A 20,034-nucleotide genomic window follows, 5' to 3' on the forward strand; every position below is an offset into this window, starting at 1 on the left:
GGATAAATTGACACCATCACATTTCAGCCAGAGAAACATGATAGTCATCAAGCTGTCTTTTAGAGAAAGTTTTATTTCAAGGAATGAGTGTAGCCTGTATAAATTATGTAAGACATTGCTTCCTTAGGCTTACAATATAAAAGGAGAGGATACACTAACTGATTAAGCTGATTACAAGTTAATACAAATGCTGTTCTGATATGTAGGTGACTTGCTAAATAAAGATGAGCCACAAATAACATCCTACATATTAGTCCCTGATGAAGGGTTAGCTACAATAGTACAAGTGTACAACCCTAAATTTATAATGTAATCAACTTCCAATAGATTTAATGACGAAGATGTGTACTAAGCAGTTTAATATTATGTTTCAAGAAATATATTAATCCTTTGAATTGTAATGCCATAGTTTTGAACCACAAGCAAAAATATAAACATGGTAACTGCTCGTGTAGGAAAAATCCACTCCTGTACCAAGCAACTGAATGTATACTCAGTCAATATACCCTTTTATTAAATATAACCTCCTTTTGCTGTTATGATAGTAATGTTTATTTATGGTGACTGGAAAGAAGTTATGAATATCTAAAAAAACATACAAATAAATCCAACTATTTTTCTATAAACAAATGTGATGTGAGATAGGAAAGGATATCATTGGGCAAAACAAGGTATTTAAATGAACTAGTTTAAATTTCTTGTTAAAAATGCATAAAAAATTATATCACCCTTGAACGTATGTACACTGATGAAAAAAAATTTAAACTCTTAAACAATCTTCTAGCAGAAATATTTAGTGATTTAATTTTTAACTTGAAAGTGAGAACATCACCTAGATCCAACTCAAAGAACAGCACTTCCTTTCTGTCCATTCTACTTCATACGAGTATTTGCTTTATAGTTAACTGATTCCAACTGTGAGAAAAAGTTCTTTTTACATTTAACAGAGCATTTTAAAAATTTGCAGCTCCTGTAAATACACTTCAAATATATTTTGATAGAAAACCTTGACTTTATAAATGCAACATTTTTAATCACACAAGAAGTTTAAATATGCATTTAACATGTGTGACTACACAGTAACAGAGGAGTGCTTGGAGTGTTTTTATATGACGGCAGGTGCACCAGCTATATATTTTTTTATTTATATTTTCAACTTTATTTAGCATTTTGTGGATAGTGGTCTATATGTTTTTAACATGGAGTAGAGAGAACACAATTACACTTAGGCCTACTTTCTTCTGGCTTAAGAGGAACACAAAATTTTGGTGTATTGTACAAAACAAGTCTGAAAAGTACTGCATGAAAATTATTTGGATAATTATCATACCATAAAAATATTTAATAACTTATTTGTCATGTTTTAACTTTCAATAGAATTCAGTGAGAAATTATTCCCTGAAACATTGCTTAAAAATACAAATAAAAGATAAGTATTATAGTTTTATATTAAACTACACAATTAGAACTGTCATCTGACAGAACCATCATTTCTATATAATTGAAGTACCTGATTAACAAGAATGTTAAGATTGAAAATTGTTTCAATAATTTTATTTGGAAAAAAACTGATGCAAAATTCTCGTATCATAATATACAATATATGCATGACTATTAATCCAAACACACTAAAAAAATAGAGCCCAGCAAATTTTTATTACATACAAAACCAAGGTTTTTAGTTTAAAGTTTTATTCTAACTTATAAATAATCTGTTAAAGAATATAAATTAATAGAATTGACTGAAACCCCACTAGTGTAATATAGAAAAATAAAAAGTTTAAAATTATGTCTCACTCCACACACACACACACACAATCAATGTAGTAACAATTGGCCCCTCAATGCTCATTTAAAATTAGATAAACAGTGGCTACAACATCCAGTTTGTTTTTGTACAAACCTTTTGTTAGGTTAGAAAAGACATCCTGCTAGTAAAACAAGATATCCCAGCAGGATGTAGATCTTACCAATGTATTCAATAGAAACTTTAAAATCTCAGCTCAGATCTTGTGACAAATAACTGAATACACACATGATATAACCATATAATTCTTAGCACAGATAGATAAAAACAAATTGTTAACCTATGGGGAGTAGGAAGTATTACAAATTTAACAATAAATCACACTGACTCCGAGTTTAAGGCACATAAGTACTAACTACAAATGTGCAAGATGTGCTTTCGTGGCTTGTAACTGTACAATTCATTACATTTTAGCATGATGTGATATTTAAATTAAACATTATGCAGAATTTAAATCCCAGTTGTATGGAATATAACTAACTTTTCGTTTCAGATCTTGTATTACACCACCTAAAAGTTTCTTTTTCTCTCCATTGTTCATTTGTTGATACAGCCATCGAAGCAACTGCCACGAAAATGAAAGATACATATTGATTGATGTGTTGGCAGAAATAAACCTCACTCAAATAAAACTTGGTGTAGTATATTTGAATTTACTATTAAGTACAAGTTCTTTCAAGTGGGAACTTACATATAGTTTCAAAACAAATTATGTCAGTGAAACATTTTGTATCAAACAGTGAGATGTAATCATGTGGAACATTCAAGTTACAGATACATTAAATCAACTAACTGTTTATGATGTGTAGTTCTTAATACAAAAGAAATGATATGCGTAATGGTTTATTCATACTTTTTTAATTTTTAGTGTTGCAGAAAAATTTTCTTTGGGTTATTTTCTGTCTTATGTTTTAATGTTTATTTTTGGTTGTTCTTTACTCTTATGTTAATCATGTTCCTTGCATCTGGATCTAATTTTCTCACCTATTTCTCCCACAAAAAATGTTTGCTCTGTAAACATTGTTTTATACACACAATGTGTCATTGTCATACTATTCAACTTTGGTAGAAAACTAACGTTTTTACTGGTTTAATTATGATTTTTATTGTTTTCCCAAAAATATTTCACAACTTAACCTTTAATAATAAATTGGGTAACTCTCAAAAAACTTAACTAAATGTTGCGAAAATGGAAAATAGACTTCTGTAACTAATACAAATACATAGAGATGATCACACTATGAAATGAATATATTAGTCCTTTGCTGCCCTTTGAACAAGTTATTCCATTTTCAACATATTGAGTATGATGGCCATAATTCATTACTTATCCTACACTGCAGTTTTCATGTAACAAACTGCTGTGAAGGACAGTCTTAAACCATACCCTGCACTGTATATTTAATATACATATTTTTAAAATGTATAATACTGCTTATAATTTTCGATAATTCTTGATTATTAATATAAAAATATAAATACACAAATTGTTACTCATGCAAATATATAAAAACGTTTTTGTAAGGGCTATCAAAATTTATTTAGTTCATTAATTGTAAGATAACATAAACAAGTTTCTAATAAAACAGCAAATTTATATTTATTATAACAAAAATAATATATTAAACATTATCCCCAAAGCCTTCTGATGTGTGCAATATGTGAATAGTACCACATTTCCTATATTCTACATTATTCTAAGAAAGCACATTGTATGTATACCATACTTAATATCATTTGTTTAGACTTTAATATAAAATAAATGCTCATGAACAACTCTGCTAAACAGTTAAAAAAAAAAAACATAGCATCATAAACCAACTTTTCTTCAACAATAACCAGCTCTCATCTTACCTCTTCGTTGCTACTTCCGAAGTCACTCTTGTACCACTTGAATATACTGGACAACTGGACATGTGACTGTTCATCACTGATTTTCACACCATCTTCACTTTCTAAAAAAGCCTCTGTAGCCAGCTGTAGTTCTCTATTTATATTCTGTTTATTTTAAAATAATAGGAATAGTCTGATGAAGTGTTTATATAGTTGTATAAAAAAGAATAAGAGTCATTACACTTACGTTTTGGTCAAGGAATGTTCATATACTCTTACATCATTGTGACAATTAAACAACTTACATTTTTGTTTTGTTTATTTTTCAGTTTATTTCTAAACACCAATAAAAAGTTTGAAGGCATTCATGAAAGGGGAACTACAGACATTTCAATAACTATTGTATCATAACTGTATCTAAAAGAGGGTTTTATCAATTTACCGGTAAAAGAACCCAGCTTTTCTAGGGTAGTTTGGTTGATTTATTCTAGATGACTACATTAGTGTGTGTGTGTGTGTATATTCTGAACCATTTTAGCATAAAAGTATAACCTATATGCTTTTGTTGCTCCTTTATAAAGGTAACCTTCCATCTGAGTTGTTCTCCAATTTTAAACTTAAATAATAAAATACAAACCCCTTTAATTAACGAAACATCTAAATTAGAAAACAACAAATACTGTTTTTCTATTTTGTAATTTATACAGTGGTGAGGCCATTATCAGGTAACTGTTGTCTGGAATACTGAGCAAGCAATTTATTCCAATTTAAAAGCATATAGGGTGACATCTGTATTTCGCTTTAAATTAGTATTTTGTTCCAAAATAATTAATGCTTCTTGCTGTGAAAATATCCCTGTTTGTGATGTGTATCATATTTTTTTGATATCAAATATGTTCAGAGCTTTACAGTAGATGAAGTACTCAAAACTACTCAAAACTAAAAAAAACTATACTTCAGTAAAAAAAAAGTATACTACTTGCATATAATTCCTAATTCTGGTGTCTCTTAGTCATTTTTATCTATGTAAACATTATTAATGTTATAAAAGTTTTGATGTAATATCCCCAAATAATGTTACAAGAGAGCAATCAAGGGATACACAGCTTTCTTATATTTGTTTATTCTGCCACTACAACTGGATTCTGGGGGCTAGAACATACTGAAATATATTCTTAAACTTCTGGTGAATTAATTTAATTTTTTAAAAATTGGAACCCCAGATCAAGAAATTTTAATGTTGGTTTATGTTCAATTTATAAAAATATTTCACTATCTTCAGACAGACTACACCTAGTTTTTATTTCTCAACAGAAATAAAAATGTAAAGGGCAGACCAACTTGCACCTAGCACAAATTGTTAGAAATACAATATAACAATTTTAGGGTTATTTCTCAATAACATTTCTAACATGATGTATTAAAAAAAAAAAAAAAGCTCACAAACAAATCTTAACTTCCTGTAGTAGTTATCTGGAAATAAAAGATATTTTTAATCTGTGGTAAATGGAAAAACTATTAATTTATATAAATAATTCAATTATCAAGAATTTACTGAAACACTTTTTAAAACAAAACTGATCATTAAAAAACCACTAGCAAGTTGTAAATATAAATTTTACCAAAACTAAAAAGCAGAAATGCCCTAAGGCATACTTGGACTGACCTGAGGAGAATAAGTTTTGATGGGGGGGCAGCTTTTTGCTCCACATACTAAGGCAAAGTGGATACGAGGGTCCACTTCATTCATTACAAACTGAAGGCGAGGGTCACCTTCACCAAATGGACAAAAAAACATACCAACCCCTCTTTTGTTTCCTCTCAATACACCGTTTTCTATATCTTGAAGAGAAAACAGATGACCTCAATAATATATGATACAGAGTTGAAGAACTGGAATTACAGTAAAGGTGATCAATATTGTAATTTAATATTGTAACATCTATAAAACAAACAATAATAAAAACAATCATCTCTCACATTGTTACTTGATAATAACTGAATGTTAGTTATCACATATGCTGCAGCACAAACTTTTTTTTTGTAAACAAATTGCAATTTTTTTTTGCATATACACATACAACAAAAGTTATTATATGATCAATACAATTAATAGTCTAGTGTTGCCAGGTCTGCAGATTTCTCACAGAATTGGACCATTTCAAAAAGGCAGCTGTGGGAAAGATTTGGAAGTTTTTATGTTGCTACTAAATATCCTATAGTACAAGATTGTATATAGCTTTCATTTCTCAAAGGTAGAGTCTGCCATAAAGACGTATACTGCTACTGCAGGGTTAGAAAAAAGCAGACAAAGCAATAGATTAGAAAATTTAAAAAGAAGGTCCAGTTAAGTCATAACTGTGCTGATTGTTTAGTGATTTGGTGTCCATAAACACAGAAGAAATCTGGCAACATTGGTTAGCACTAAAAACATTATTACAAAGACAGCTGAAACCAATTCAATTAGTCTGAGAGTAACAGAAACAAATAAAATAAATAATTAGTCAATTGTTATCCCACTATAGTTCATTGCATCACAAATTGCACTACAGTATTTTGATATTCTTATCTACTAACTTTATAAAGCCTGTTGTTTCATTTTTCGTTTCTTAATGATTACAGTAATATTATCTACCAGATAAACTAATATTCAACATGACTCTGCATTTCTTAAGCCAGATTTTTTGACCGGTGTACTAATTGTTTCAGTAATTTTTGTACAGTATAGATTTTCATGATTACCAACAATTTTAACAGTAAACAATGACTGTAAAGTATTCCAATGAAACATAATATTAAATTATGTGAATTATGTAAAATATTATGCAAGCCAATAAAGCATTCAACAGCTTAAAATGATATTAAACCAAGGAAACCAAACTGATGAAACAATACATTATAAGTAATAGTGTTTGAACATTATATTATTATAATTGATAAGTATATAAATCTTTAGTAACATCTTACTTTGATCAGAAGTTACTATTAATTCAAGTAAAGTTTTATTTGATCTGAAAATCTGTATCCTCCATAAAGTTTTATTACAATCATTGTCAAGTTTTTTGTGTGTAATGTCTTATTCTCTTATTCAAATTAGTTGCAAGTTTAAGGCATATAAAATAAGACACTTAATTATAAATGGTTTTTCAAACCTTCCATCTTTGCCACAGAGTAGTAGGAGGTCCACGAATTACAGTTGCATGCACTACAAGGGAATTATATATGTTGATAAAGAAAGCAATGGTCTCTTCTCGACTTAGGTCTTTCAGGTTAACCCGTTGAAGCTCTGTGGTCAACTTTTTATATTCCTTGAAACTTTCACTAGCACCTAAGCCTCTATAATCAACTTTCTAAAAATATAAAAGAAAAATTTCAAAACTTCTTTGAGAAAGTGATCCAAGTAACACTTCAAAATTAACCTTCATATTACAAAAAAACAACTTGGAACAAAGATATTTACAACACAAACTATTTCTGACCTCTGGAGTCTTTTTATAAAGCCATTCTATACAGCTTTTCCTTGTGTATTTCAGCCAATAATTTTAATGTTACCAGTTCAAATGACAGAGAATCTCCAAATTTAATACATGATTACACAAATGTGTAGACTCACTTTAGTGTGGGGCTTAATTAATAAATGAACAGCAAGGAGTTTCATATAATTTTTCAATATATTCTTGAAGTATGTAATACCACACAGGAATAACTGTAGAAGTAACCTAAAATATAATAATGGTACCAAGATGTTTGTTACATTATAAGACATGTTCATATTCTATCTAGAAGAATTACAAGTTAATGTCAACCTTCTTTGAAAGACATTTTATGATTCTTTCATTGTTTTCTAATAATGTTTAGTCTTTACCTTGAATACTGATTTAAAGCATCTTAATAGATTCAAATTAAAGATTCACCTTTCCATCTGAAGAAAGAAACTCTGAATAAAGCTTAAGAATCAACTTCCTCATTTCTTCAGCAACTTCAAAAGCTGTTGAAAACATGTTATATTTAAGATAACTTTAAATTTCATTGTATCCAACTTAAATGCTGTATGTATTCAAGATTTCAAAACCTGAAATTAATAAATACAATAACAATAATTTTTCTTTATTTATTTTAAAATTAGAAAATTGTCTGTCTGACTTACCTATTTTAAAATGATTTGCAATTTCAAAACTCTAAGGTACAATAATTTTTATGACCAGTTAATAAAATTGCATACACAGTGACATGTATAGTAACAATAAAATTACACACCAATAGATGTAATACTTATGACTAAATTCCACATGTACAGATGTATAATTATATAGTTCAGTTCAACATAAACAACCATGTATACTTTTGGTTATATTTCTAAATACTACATTGCTTAAGTAGCCACCAATAACAGTTAAGAAAACATATGAGTATTTCTTAAGTCTCTGACAGGCTCTTTGCAAACCAATGTACTTAATTATTTCTTTCCGTAAATGGTTTAAAGTCACATATATTGTTTTTACAATTCTCAGAAATTAATTTACATTTCTTATCTTCTTGACACATAACAAACAAGAGAACACTACAACACATATTCCCCAGTAACTATATTAATCATACAAGAATCTTACACAAACTAGTTATTTATATTTTTAAAACATTCATTAATTCTTTTACTGAATTACAAATTTAGTGTGACATTTTATTGTTAGTTTATGCTAACATTTAACATGTAACCTTTCTTTTAAGTTGTTCACATGTAAAAGTTCAACCTACCTGGCCTTGGTTTACACTCTGGAATGGGAACAGAATTAAGTGCATTATCCGACTGATAACCTATCATCCTATAAAGTGCATTATTGTCATCTTTAAAAGTTGTTCCTTTTCTCAAAGGTACCAAGAAGTGCCTTTCAACAAGCTGTTTTGCTGTTTCTACAGCAGTTTCTTGATCTGAGATAAATAAAAATAGGTTAAAATTGTTATTTAACGGGGTTAAATTAGTAAAACATAAATAAAATATTATACATGCACACACAGTAGAGTTGTCCAATAAGTTTGACTAACTGATTACCTATAATCAATTATATCAGTCATATAAAACAATTAATTAATCAAAATTATGATTAAATTAGTTATTAACATGAAAGTAATCAACCAATCAAAATTAATAACATAACACATTAGACCCATTTGTCCATCTCAGCTATTTCATTTCTAAACTAAACAAAAATCATAATAAATAATTTTTTTTTTAATCTTAAAGTTAATCCATATTATTCATATACTTATCAAGCTTTATCTTAAACTCATTTAAATTTTCTTCTTCCACAACTTCTTAAGGCAATTCATTCCAAAGTCCATCTATCCTGTTAGAAAAATTAAAATATCTTACATTTATTATATTCAGTGTTAAGTATGAAAGATGATGCATCAGCACTACCAATTCCCTTTACAATCTTAAACACCTCAATCAGATCTCCCCTAACCCTTTTTTTTTTTCAAATGAAAACAATCTGAAAAATTTCAAACTCTCCTCATATTATACACCTCCATCCCAGGAACCATTCTAGTAACCTTTCCAATGATTCCTAAAGTAAAAAGCTCAATACAGAACACAATATTCCAGATGTGGCCTAACTAGTGACCTATACAATGAAATTATAATTTCTTTAGACTTGAATAAAAACCCAAGAGCTTTCGAGAGGTGGACTATTCTTTTTCAAGGGCAAACTGAAGAAGAAAGGTCCACCTTTTGAAAAAAAAACTTGGGTTATTGGGTTTCTATTTATATCTATTTAAGACTTCTTGAACCTATGTGTTTTTATAATATTACAGATCTCTTTGGACTTGTATTCAATATTTCCATAGATACAACCTAAAATCCTATTTGTCCTACCACTAGCAATAGCACACTGCTTGGACAGTTTAAGAGACTGATTAACTATTACACCAAGGTCTCTTTCTTTCATAACACTGTTAAGGTTATTCCTATTCAAATTATTATTACCCACATGAATTAGCTTGCATTTATAATAATTAAATCTCATTTGCCATTTACTTGTCTAACTCAATAAATGATCTAGATCATTTTGTAAATAAGCAGCATTCTCTTTACAGCTAATAACACCCAAGACCTTAATATTATCTACAAATATAAGTTATGTATTAACCATTCATTCACCTATATCATTGACGCAAATCAAAATGAGCAATGGTCCTAAAATTGAGCCTTGAGGTACTCCACCTGTGACATTAATCCAGTTTGGCTGAACTTCATTTGTAACAACCCAATTTGCTAACTTATTTCCCATACCTAGAGACAGAATTTATTTTATAACTTTTATGTGGCACCTTGTCAAATGCTTTCTAAAAGTCCAAATTTACACCCTTATCCTCATTTGCAAAAGTAGTAATATTTTCAAAGAAAGTCAAAATATCTGAAAGGCAAGATTTTCCCTTTGTGATTGATTGTTTGGAATTAAGCACAAAGCTACACAAAGATCTAATGGTGCTCTACCCACCACAGGTATTGAAACTCAGTTTCAAACAGTGTGTGTCCACAGACATACTGCTGTACCACTGGGGTCTTCCCTCAGTGAAACCATGTTGGCTATTCAATAAAATTCTAAACTTTGTTAAATTACTTTACAAAGCACCTATTAACAGACTTTCCAAATTTTTCCCACAACTGATGTAAGACTAGTTGGTCTGTATTTACGGGGACAATTTTAATCACCTCCCTCTAGTACCTGTACACTATTCAAGGACTGATGATAAATTGTAGAAAGTGGCTCACATGTCCAATATTTAACCTCCTTCAAAACTATGGGTGAAATATTAACTAGCCTACGACCCTTACTCTTCTTTACACTTTTTTTTATTTTTTAAAGCAACTCATAACTAATGCAGTCATCTTGTTCAATCTTTTTCTCTATCTGTATCTCAGGATGGCTGGTATAGGTATTAACACTTTTACTAACAAAGCAGAGAATAACATTTCGACCTTCTAGGACCTAGGTCATCTTCTGGTTAATAAAGAGAGAGTTTGCAACTGTTACAAACTATAACAGCTCATTAAAATAATCAACTTACTAAATTTAGTATTTACAATTATTACTATTTGTAATTAGTTCTCCTATAAAGTTTTGTGAGAATAATTAATTATCTGAATGTAATCAATAAAAGAGCTTGGTAATTAGTTGATTATTAAATTATACTAATCATGGGCTCCAACACACAGAGGCAACTGTTATAAAAACTGTATTTTTCTTTTAGTTTTAAATCTTGCTTAGAGTATATTTTTTTCATTTAGCATCTCAAAAGAAACAGCCATTTGACAAATGTGAATTATTTCAATAAATTAAAGTCAAATATAAAACTCTTGCCTGAGAGAATTTGAAACCATGATACAGTATAAAGAACCACATTTTCCTTGATACAATGTTAAAATGACTTGATTTTACAATATGTTATTTAGCTGGATGCAAAACACTTAAAATGTTCCACTAGAGAATATATCAGGGTCATTCCATTTCAAATCATCCAGGGGGCTGCAGGTGACCCCCACAGAATGCCTTGAAAAAATTCGCATGTGCTCATCTACCCATATAATGAAAAACTGCCAAAGATTAGATCAAAACTCTAATAGTTTCTGATTTACAGCCCTGTAAAATGTAATTTTTTGTTATTTTTGGTGAATTCATTTTGGGGCAACTTTGGCTGCTTAAAGCTGCAAGAGTAATGGTGATAGAAGGCTGAAATTTGCTACACTGACTGAATTAATCTCACAGAATTTAAAAATGGTCTCAAACCAAGTTTATCTCTCTCAGGATTTACATAGTGAGGCTGTAAAATCACCTGAAAACCCCAAATCATAAAAAACATTGGTTTATTTAATAAGCCATAGCTCTAAGACTTAATATGATACTAAGCTGAATTTTGTTTTCAAATTTCTTATAACATATCAGTTGATAAATCAGCAATTGTTGTAATTAAAAGTCTATTAGATCTCCTGTGAAAATATTTTGTTGCATGCAACTTTTTATGATTTAGCTAACAATAGCCCTATTTCAGGCCACAGTTTGACCATGTCACCAGTTATTCAGCTTTTTCAGATTTTTACCATATATTCTTACATCTCTGAATATGATCTACAAAAAAATTCAAGATGGTGTTCAACCTACATTTTGAGTTATAATTTTTTAAAGTATCCTCTGATATATGTTTTTTATTTAAAACAAAATTCAGTTCAGGTGTGTTACTGTGAGCAAATATATCCATACAATTTTGAAAAATACCTGTCAGAATTTTATGAATCCCACTGAAATATTCTAACCAGCCTTTCACAATGTTAAATAATGAAGTTGCAAGAAACAAGAAAAATATAATTCATTTCTGAACAAGTTTATTGGCATAACTAGTTACATCACATGACAATGCAAATATGTTGTGTATGCATTACAGTTATGCAGATATGGCTAAGTTTAAGATTCATAATATAATAAATACAAAGGTAAATCAGACACAAAAAACACAGTGCTACAACAGGGGATAACTGAGAAAGATTATAGTCACACCAAACTGAAATAATCGTGACAATGAAATGTTTCAAAAACTGCTTTGGTGATAAATTAGCCTTAACAACATCAAATAAACATTGCTTTGTTCAGACAGTTTGAATAAATTTCTGAAATTCGAGTTTGATTATGTTAAGATCACTTTGAGTTAGAACACAGTGGTGAGCACGACTGCGCCTTGCACAGTAGGTGCACTTATCAGACAAAGAATATGTTGGAAAGGAATCCAGCTTTCATATTTATGTGACCTTGCAGGCCATGAGAACAGTTCGTTTCTTGATTTCTTCATAAATGACACCAACACATCGGATCATTCATCTGATCTATCTTTTATGTTTCCCACATACCATTCATGATCGTATATGCATGCCACATATTTCCCTGGCTGATAATTGTCATTGGTATCATTAGACCCTATTTGAGCTGCTGCAGCATCACTTTCACTGTTACTACCAACAGTTACAACTGTGTACACATCATCATCTGATAGCCTTCTCATATACAATTGATTTTTATATAATAAAACCTTGATTTTTTATAATATCATGTTCAGAGATGTAAGAATATATGATAAAAATCTGAAAAGGGTGAATAACTGGTGACATGGTCAAACTGTGGCCTGAAATAGGGCTATTGTTAGCTAAATCATAAAAAGTTGCATGCAACAAAATATTTTTACAGGAGATCTAATAGACTTTTAATTACAACAATTGCTGATTTATCAACTGATATGTTATAGGAAATTTGAAAACAAAATTCAGCTTTGTATCATATTAAGTCTTAGAGCTATGGCTTATTAAATAAACCAATGTTTTTTATGATTTGGGGTTTTCAGGTGATTTTACAGCCTCACTATGTAAATCCTGAGAGAGATAAACTTGGTTTGAGACCATTTTTAAATTCTGTGAGATTAATTCAGTTAGTGTAGCAAATTTCAGCCTTCTACCACTATTACTCTTGCAGCTTTAAGCAGCCAAAGTTGCCTGAAAATGAATTTGCCAAAAATAAAAAAATATTAACTAAATTTTACAGGGCTGTAAATCAGAAACTATTAAAGATATTGATCTAATCTTTGGCAAATTTGCATTATGTGGGTAGATGAGTACATGTGAATTTTTTCAAGACATTCTGAGGGGGCCACCTGGAATATTTCCAAAATCTATCTTAACTATTTGCACCACTATACAATAGGGTGGTGTCTGCAGGTCAGTAAGTAAAATAAACACTAGTGATGTCATATGAAGGACAAATAATGTTACAATGTCCACTGTTACAATATAAATAAAACATGCACATACCAAGAACCATGAGAAAAATTATGCACTCTGTAGAATATAACACAGCATTACATACAAACTTCAAAAATAAGGAATAGAAATATTTTTACTCATAATTCTGGGTTTAATTACTCTTGAAACAGAAAGCTTCAGAACAGCCTGCATGATTACATCTAAACAAACAGCTGAAAGCATACCTTGTAGAACAGCAGCACTAATTAGAATTGGATCACAATCCCACTGAAAATTGGGAACTTATCAAGAGATCTGCCCTAACCAGAGCTTCAACCTAGCTCTCAAATTCCTAACTGGTAAGTTCTGTCCTGATCAACTGATACACACATTTAAACTCGCTCAATACACAACAACATCTTGAGGTTAATAACACTATCACACATAGTACACCAGCCTAACCAGTAAGTCAAATATGTACACAGATAACTCGATTCATTATCTATTCAGCTCATGTGACCCCTATTGATGGGTTTCAACGCAATGTATTAAAACATTAAGACATCTGCCCTGACTGTGACTAGGGATTCCAATTCACATCAATATTTTGAGTCCATGTTTTTACTAACTGAGCTAGTGGAGCTCAAGTCTCAAACAAACAACTTTCAATCCTCACCATTACACAAAGCAGTATAAAGATGTGGTTAGTTAGCTTGCAAGTAATATGTGTTATATGTATAATGCAATATAACTCATAGCAAGCAGAGCTGATAGCAGCTTGATATATAATTTAACAATTAGTTTATTTTGTTGGCAAAAATACAAAATATTTATCAAAGTGAAGCTACCTCAGCTGATTACCACACATGCCAGAAACATAAGTAAAACCACTTTTTTATATTATTTGAAACTACAGACTTGAGCAAATTAGTGATAAAACAAGTTATGATGCATGGCCTAATTTTAAGCTGTTACTTTACATATATTTTCACAAAGAAATTCTGGAAGAAATAAAAACAGACTTTACATCTTGAATGACACACAATAAAAGAATATTTAAATTTTGGGGAGAATAAAAATATAAGATACAAAACTGTAAATCAAAGAAATCTAAAATTAGTTATTATAACCAGCTTGCATCTTGCAACAATTTAATTTGTACGTATGATACACAATAAACAGTTTACAATATAATTAAGATACTCATATGTTACCCATATTCTTGGTTTCCTTCATCCAACAAACCACCTCTTCACAGGTAACTGAACAATGTACAACATGGAAAAGCCCTTGACGATGGTTTTTAAGCACACCACTCCCCTCTATCTCCTTAGCCAAATGGTACAATTCATCTTCCTCACACTTAAATACTGGGCCAGAATCATCTTGAGAAATAACCAAACTCATTACTGCTGTGTAGAAAGATATCTTGACAATCACAACTGTAGATGTTTTTTAAAATATAAATTATGGAATATCAAAGAAGCTAAGTGTTTAGCCCAGCAAAGATGACTTTCATCATAAATTAGAAACTAATGATCAAATGCCCCCCAATTCCCAACCACTTATGAATCCTTTTAACTCCCATACAACTGCAGCCTCTGCCACTCTAGATAACAAGTAGTTCCACAAACTTACCATTATTTCAACTGCAGATACATTTGACTTTTTCAAATCTTAATTTCTTCAAAAGTGCAACATGCAAAGGTTATATTTTAGTTTAGACTTCCAAGCAACCGTTAACTCTATAACCAATATAAATGGTAATTCATTCAACACATTTTTGCAATAATAAAAAAATTGTGTCTAATACACATATAACCCCTGTCATTCTCCAGACACAGAAACTTGGTTCCCTGAACAATTTAAACCTTTGTCCATTCTGGTAGATAATAACAAAACTGTGATCAACTCTATTTGCAGTTGTACATTTGTTCCAAACCTAAACATTGCTCCTAAGTCTCGGTCAAATTTTAAAAAAAAATTATTTAAATATTCTAACAACCACTTCACAAGAAAAGGTACCAAAATTTACCCAAATTTGGAAATTTAATACAGTGTACTTTACCCATTATTCCCAATCACTAATAAAAATATTATATACTTCCCTGATGTAAATAACTTCATAAAATGAAACTGAGTTGTGTCTTTGACGAATAATAGCACTTTTAACACTGTCTATATATTTTATATGTTTTTTTTTGTCTATATCAATATCCGTTCTCTTCAAATGTTTATTAGGAAATTAAGGAACAGATGCATGACAATGTACAATAAGATATAGGATATATGAAAACTTCAAAGTCATTCACATGCATACTATCAGTTCCCAAGGTTTCATATCAAGTACAGAGACTAGCTTGGATAGCATAAATCACATTCTGAATTTCAAAGTCACATGGATGAGGTAGATTTTTAAAATATGGTACAAAAGATAAATTGGTCCTTATAGATAAGAAGTCAATGCATGTTTTTGACTGCAGTGTGGCTGATAAACCCCACAGACTTTCAGCTAAGCAGAGGCAAAAGACCATCACATCTTTCACCAATTACCAGGTGAAAATGTCGCATGTAACTAAAACAAAAGTGTGACCAGTAACGTGGCAATATACTTGGATATATATGATGATGGCACCATAATTCTGAATGACATTAACATCAGTGATAACACTACTGATCTGTCAGAATCAAAAGGAATAATCATATTCTATCCAAAATGTACAGAGATGTTCTCTCCTGTTTTACAGAGCTGTTAGAAAACCATGACACATCAAAGCTAGTCATTTGATAGAAAGTATGTACACCCACCTCATAATGCTAAATCCATCCACAAAATATGATCAAATATCTCACCGATTCACATGCAAGATGAGCAGTAATTTTTCTATCATTGATTTCTATTCCATACTTTATTTATTCTAGTAAGTGGTAAGGTAGCTGGTGACAGTTGAAACTTTCATAAAAGTAGATATACGACCATGAGATGAAGATAACACTTACATATGTTCCATAATCCCAATATCATTTTAAATCTTAAATCACTTTATAGAGAGAGTAACACCATTTAAATATATTAATGCAAGGCTGTCTATAGTTTATGATGTAAATACTATCTGAAAAAACTACAGACTACAGAACCATCACTAGATACCTAGAACTACAGACTACAGAACCATCACTAGATACCTAGCCTCTTTCTTTAATTTACCAGTACATTTGCTTTCATATAGGACCCCAATAATTAATAAGAGTCACCATACATTTCAGGGGTTTAACATCCACTTTTTTGTAGCAAGTCATGCTGTTAGTTCTTATTAATATCAAATGCCCTGTACACATATCACACAATACCTTTACTATCAGCACCATCAGAAGCATTTTGTGCAGGGGGCGAAGGGGCATCTTCAGGTGGTTCGTTTTCTTTGATTTCTTCTATTAGTGCTTGCCACTTATCTTCATTCTTCATCTAACAAATAAATGAATTACTATCACCCAAATATTTTTTTTAATTTCAATTATAATAACATTTCCTAATATTACACACATTTTTATAAGAATTTAGTGAAACAAATTACATTCATCATTACAAACTATTACTATTAGATACAGGTAGTAATAATTTAAATAATCCACAACTTTCAATATAATGAACTTTATACATAGAATTTTATCTCAAACACAAATATGATTCGTGTACTAACCACAGGATAGGTATTCTAAACTTTATTAACTGGAAACCTATGTTGAATCTGATAACGCTGTAACAGAATGATTGCAACTTTGTAATAACATTTTCATGATAAAACGTGACATTCCTTTAAGTTCTTATTCAGGTTCTATATATTTTCTTTTCTTTTCACCATGTAGCAAGTACACGGTTTTGTATATTTAGAATATAATTAAATTTCATTCTTTCCATCGTTGCCAAGTTAATTTTTAATTCTATGCTTTGATCAGGAAATATTGATAATTTAAACAAATTCATACACGCACAATTGTGTTATACCTGATGTAAATTCTTACTTTATAAGATAGATACATAATGAAGGGTAATGCAAGATCAGAAATGGGATTTTTCTGTTCTCAGTATCTTTTCCACACCACAAATACACTGTCTTGTATATTCGGAAGTTATAATAAACATTAAGACATACTGAGAAGTGAGCGAAATTTTTGCATTGTAAATTTTCGTGTGTGAACTTACAAGTTTTTGCAATTCTTCATTCCCTCCAACATGGATATTATTGAAAAAAATCTGAGGTACTGTGCTTCTGTTTGTTCGCCATTTAACTTCTTCACGCAAATTTGGAAACGTATCTAAGTTTACATCAACAAAAGGTATGTTCCTCTCCGTTAATAATGATTTTGCACCATTACAATGGGAACATCCTGTTATACTAAAAACGACTACACGTCCTTTATATCCCTCTGCCATTTGAAAAATAACAACATATATCAATCTGTACAAATCTTAAATTGTATTATTAGACTGACTAATCTATGCGGCTCACTAATCATTCTCCCTGACACCTAATACATCACAGAATACCGCGCCTACTTTGCCTCTATCCGAATGGCCGAACATACCTCGAGAGTCTCTATTAACACCTAATTATGCCCGAATAAATACGGTCTGAATAATATCAAAATAAAAAAGTTTTGTAATAAGTTGGTAGTTCGACAGAATTTTTCATCAGATAAGTCTGATTAAACGTTGCAGTTTACTAACTCGTAAAGATTACAGTAAATGTGCTCAAGAATGGTAATCCTATACTTCTAGTTTCTCAGGTTTTGTTTGTTTTGTTTTGTTTTTAATTTCGCACAAAGCTACTCGAGGGCTATCTGTGCTAGCCGTCCGTAATTTAGCAGTGTAAGACTAGAGGGAAGGCAGCTAGTCATCACCACCCACTGCCAACTCTTGGGCTACTCTTTTACCAACGAACAGTGGGATTGATCGTAACATTATAACGCCCCCACGGCTGGGAGGGCTAGCATGTTCGGCGCGACAGGGATGCAAACCCGCGACCCTCAGATTACGAGTCGCACGCCTTAATACGCTTGGCCATGCCGGGCCAGTTTCTCAGGTAAACTGATTTCCGCGCTAGTATCATATAAGTCTATTTAAAAGTAAGATGATTGATGAATAAATTCATAAAATAATCCGTGATTAACCAAACATCTAAGTTTTAAGATGTGTGAGAAATAAATAGACTGGAAATGTAGCGTTAAAGTAAAGCACAGCCTTTATTAAAAGACAAGGCAAGAAAAAACCATGTGCACAATTGCAAGAACGGTTTTAAAATTTCGTCTTTTACTGGATCATCGAATGTATCAATAGCTCTCTTCTCTGGAGATGAATATCTCGTAGAAACCAAGTCAAACTATTTCTTATATGATGACCAAAGGTGGTAACCTTTAGATATAATCTACTCTGTGTAAGAGATTTACAATTATGTATGGCATCGGCAGGTGGTTAAGGATCGCGGGCTCAAATCCCCGTCATACCAAACATACTCACTCTTTCAGCCGTGGGGATGTTAGTATGTGCGGTCAATCCCACTATTAGTTGGTAAAAGAGTAGCCCAAGAGTTGGCGGTGGGTGATGATGACTAGCTGCCTTCCCTCTAGTCTTACACTGCAAAATTAAGGACGGCTAGCCCTCGTGTAGCGAAATTCAAAACAAAACTATGATGTATTTATTTTACTATCTATGTTTTTCAGTTTAATACATATTTAGAAATACATATGTGTATTGCGAAAGTCTCACCTGTTCTCTAAATTTGTAGAAGATTCTTGAACATAAGAATCAACAATGTACTTGGTGTACATGTAATAGTAGCAATTGCCAATATTATTGCCAAGTAAACTTTCGAGAACGCCACCTCAAAGTTCATAAGTCAACACGTCGAGAGAGAGTTTAATAATATTGTTGGTCTGCTAACTCCAGTATACTATAAACCTTGGAAGCTATAATTGTGATCAATGCTTATTAATTGAAAAACTACAAACATTTGGCCAGGAACGTTTATAGATGTCGAACATTAAGAACCGTTCGACTTCAGAGACCTAATTTCGGGCGTTAGTATTTCAACGAAGGCATTGTATAACTTCAGCTGTGAGAAACTTACTGAAAATAAACAAGAATACAACTAGCTAACGTTCTCATCAAGTGAAGTGTTCCAGTGTATCAACGCAGTTACTTCGCTTGTCACCGTGAACAAACGATAAAAGATTGAGTTACAAACCAGATATAAGACTCAGTATTGACTGTGGGTTTCTAAAACTGTTGTACATAAATCATTATTTGTAACAACCGTTATTACAAATCGTATTGTTGTTTGTATATTAATATCTGTTTGTGTTGATAAAATATAATGTATTAATCTTGTTAGCAAATATCATAAATTTGATACATATTTAATTCATATTTGAAGTCGTAATACCTAACGTACGTAATATGATAATTCGGAGACTCGTTCGAGATAAATTATAATACATAACATCTGCCAGTGAAGAACGTTGCTTTCAACAACCTATTTTAACACAAAGGGAGAAACTGCAGCAATATTTTTGCGGGCAAAGTGGAAGCTATCTGCAAGAGAAGAAAAAG

The 20,034-nt window shown here is 31.0% G+C and overlaps 1 pseudogene across 1 annotated transcript; it reads right to left on the reverse strand.

Annotated features, from left to right (window-relative positions):
* Positions 1-528: 528 nt before the first annotated feature.
* LOC143253373 (uncharacterized) lies at positions 529-18,027 on the reverse strand (annotated as a pseudogene). The gene is made up of 9 exons (XR_013029554.1): positions 17,629-18,027; positions 16,776-16,890; positions 14,639-14,809; positions 8,396-8,569; positions 7,555-7,628; positions 6,793-6,990; positions 5,307-5,533; positions 3,662-3,805; positions 529-2,372 (listed from the first exon to the last, which is right to left on the reverse strand). The product of XR_013029554.1 is annotated as an uncharacterized LOC143253373 (transcript).
* Between the last annotated feature and the right edge of the window lie 2,007 nt (positions 18,028-20,034).

Source organism: Tachypleus tridentatus, chromosome 6 (genome assembly GCF_004210375.1).
Source record: "Tachypleus tridentatus isolate NWPU-2018 chromosome 6, ASM421037v1, whole genome shotgun sequence".
Taxonomy (NCBI): Eukaryota; Metazoa; Arthropoda; class Merostomata; order Xiphosura; family Limulidae; genus Tachypleus; species Tachypleus tridentatus.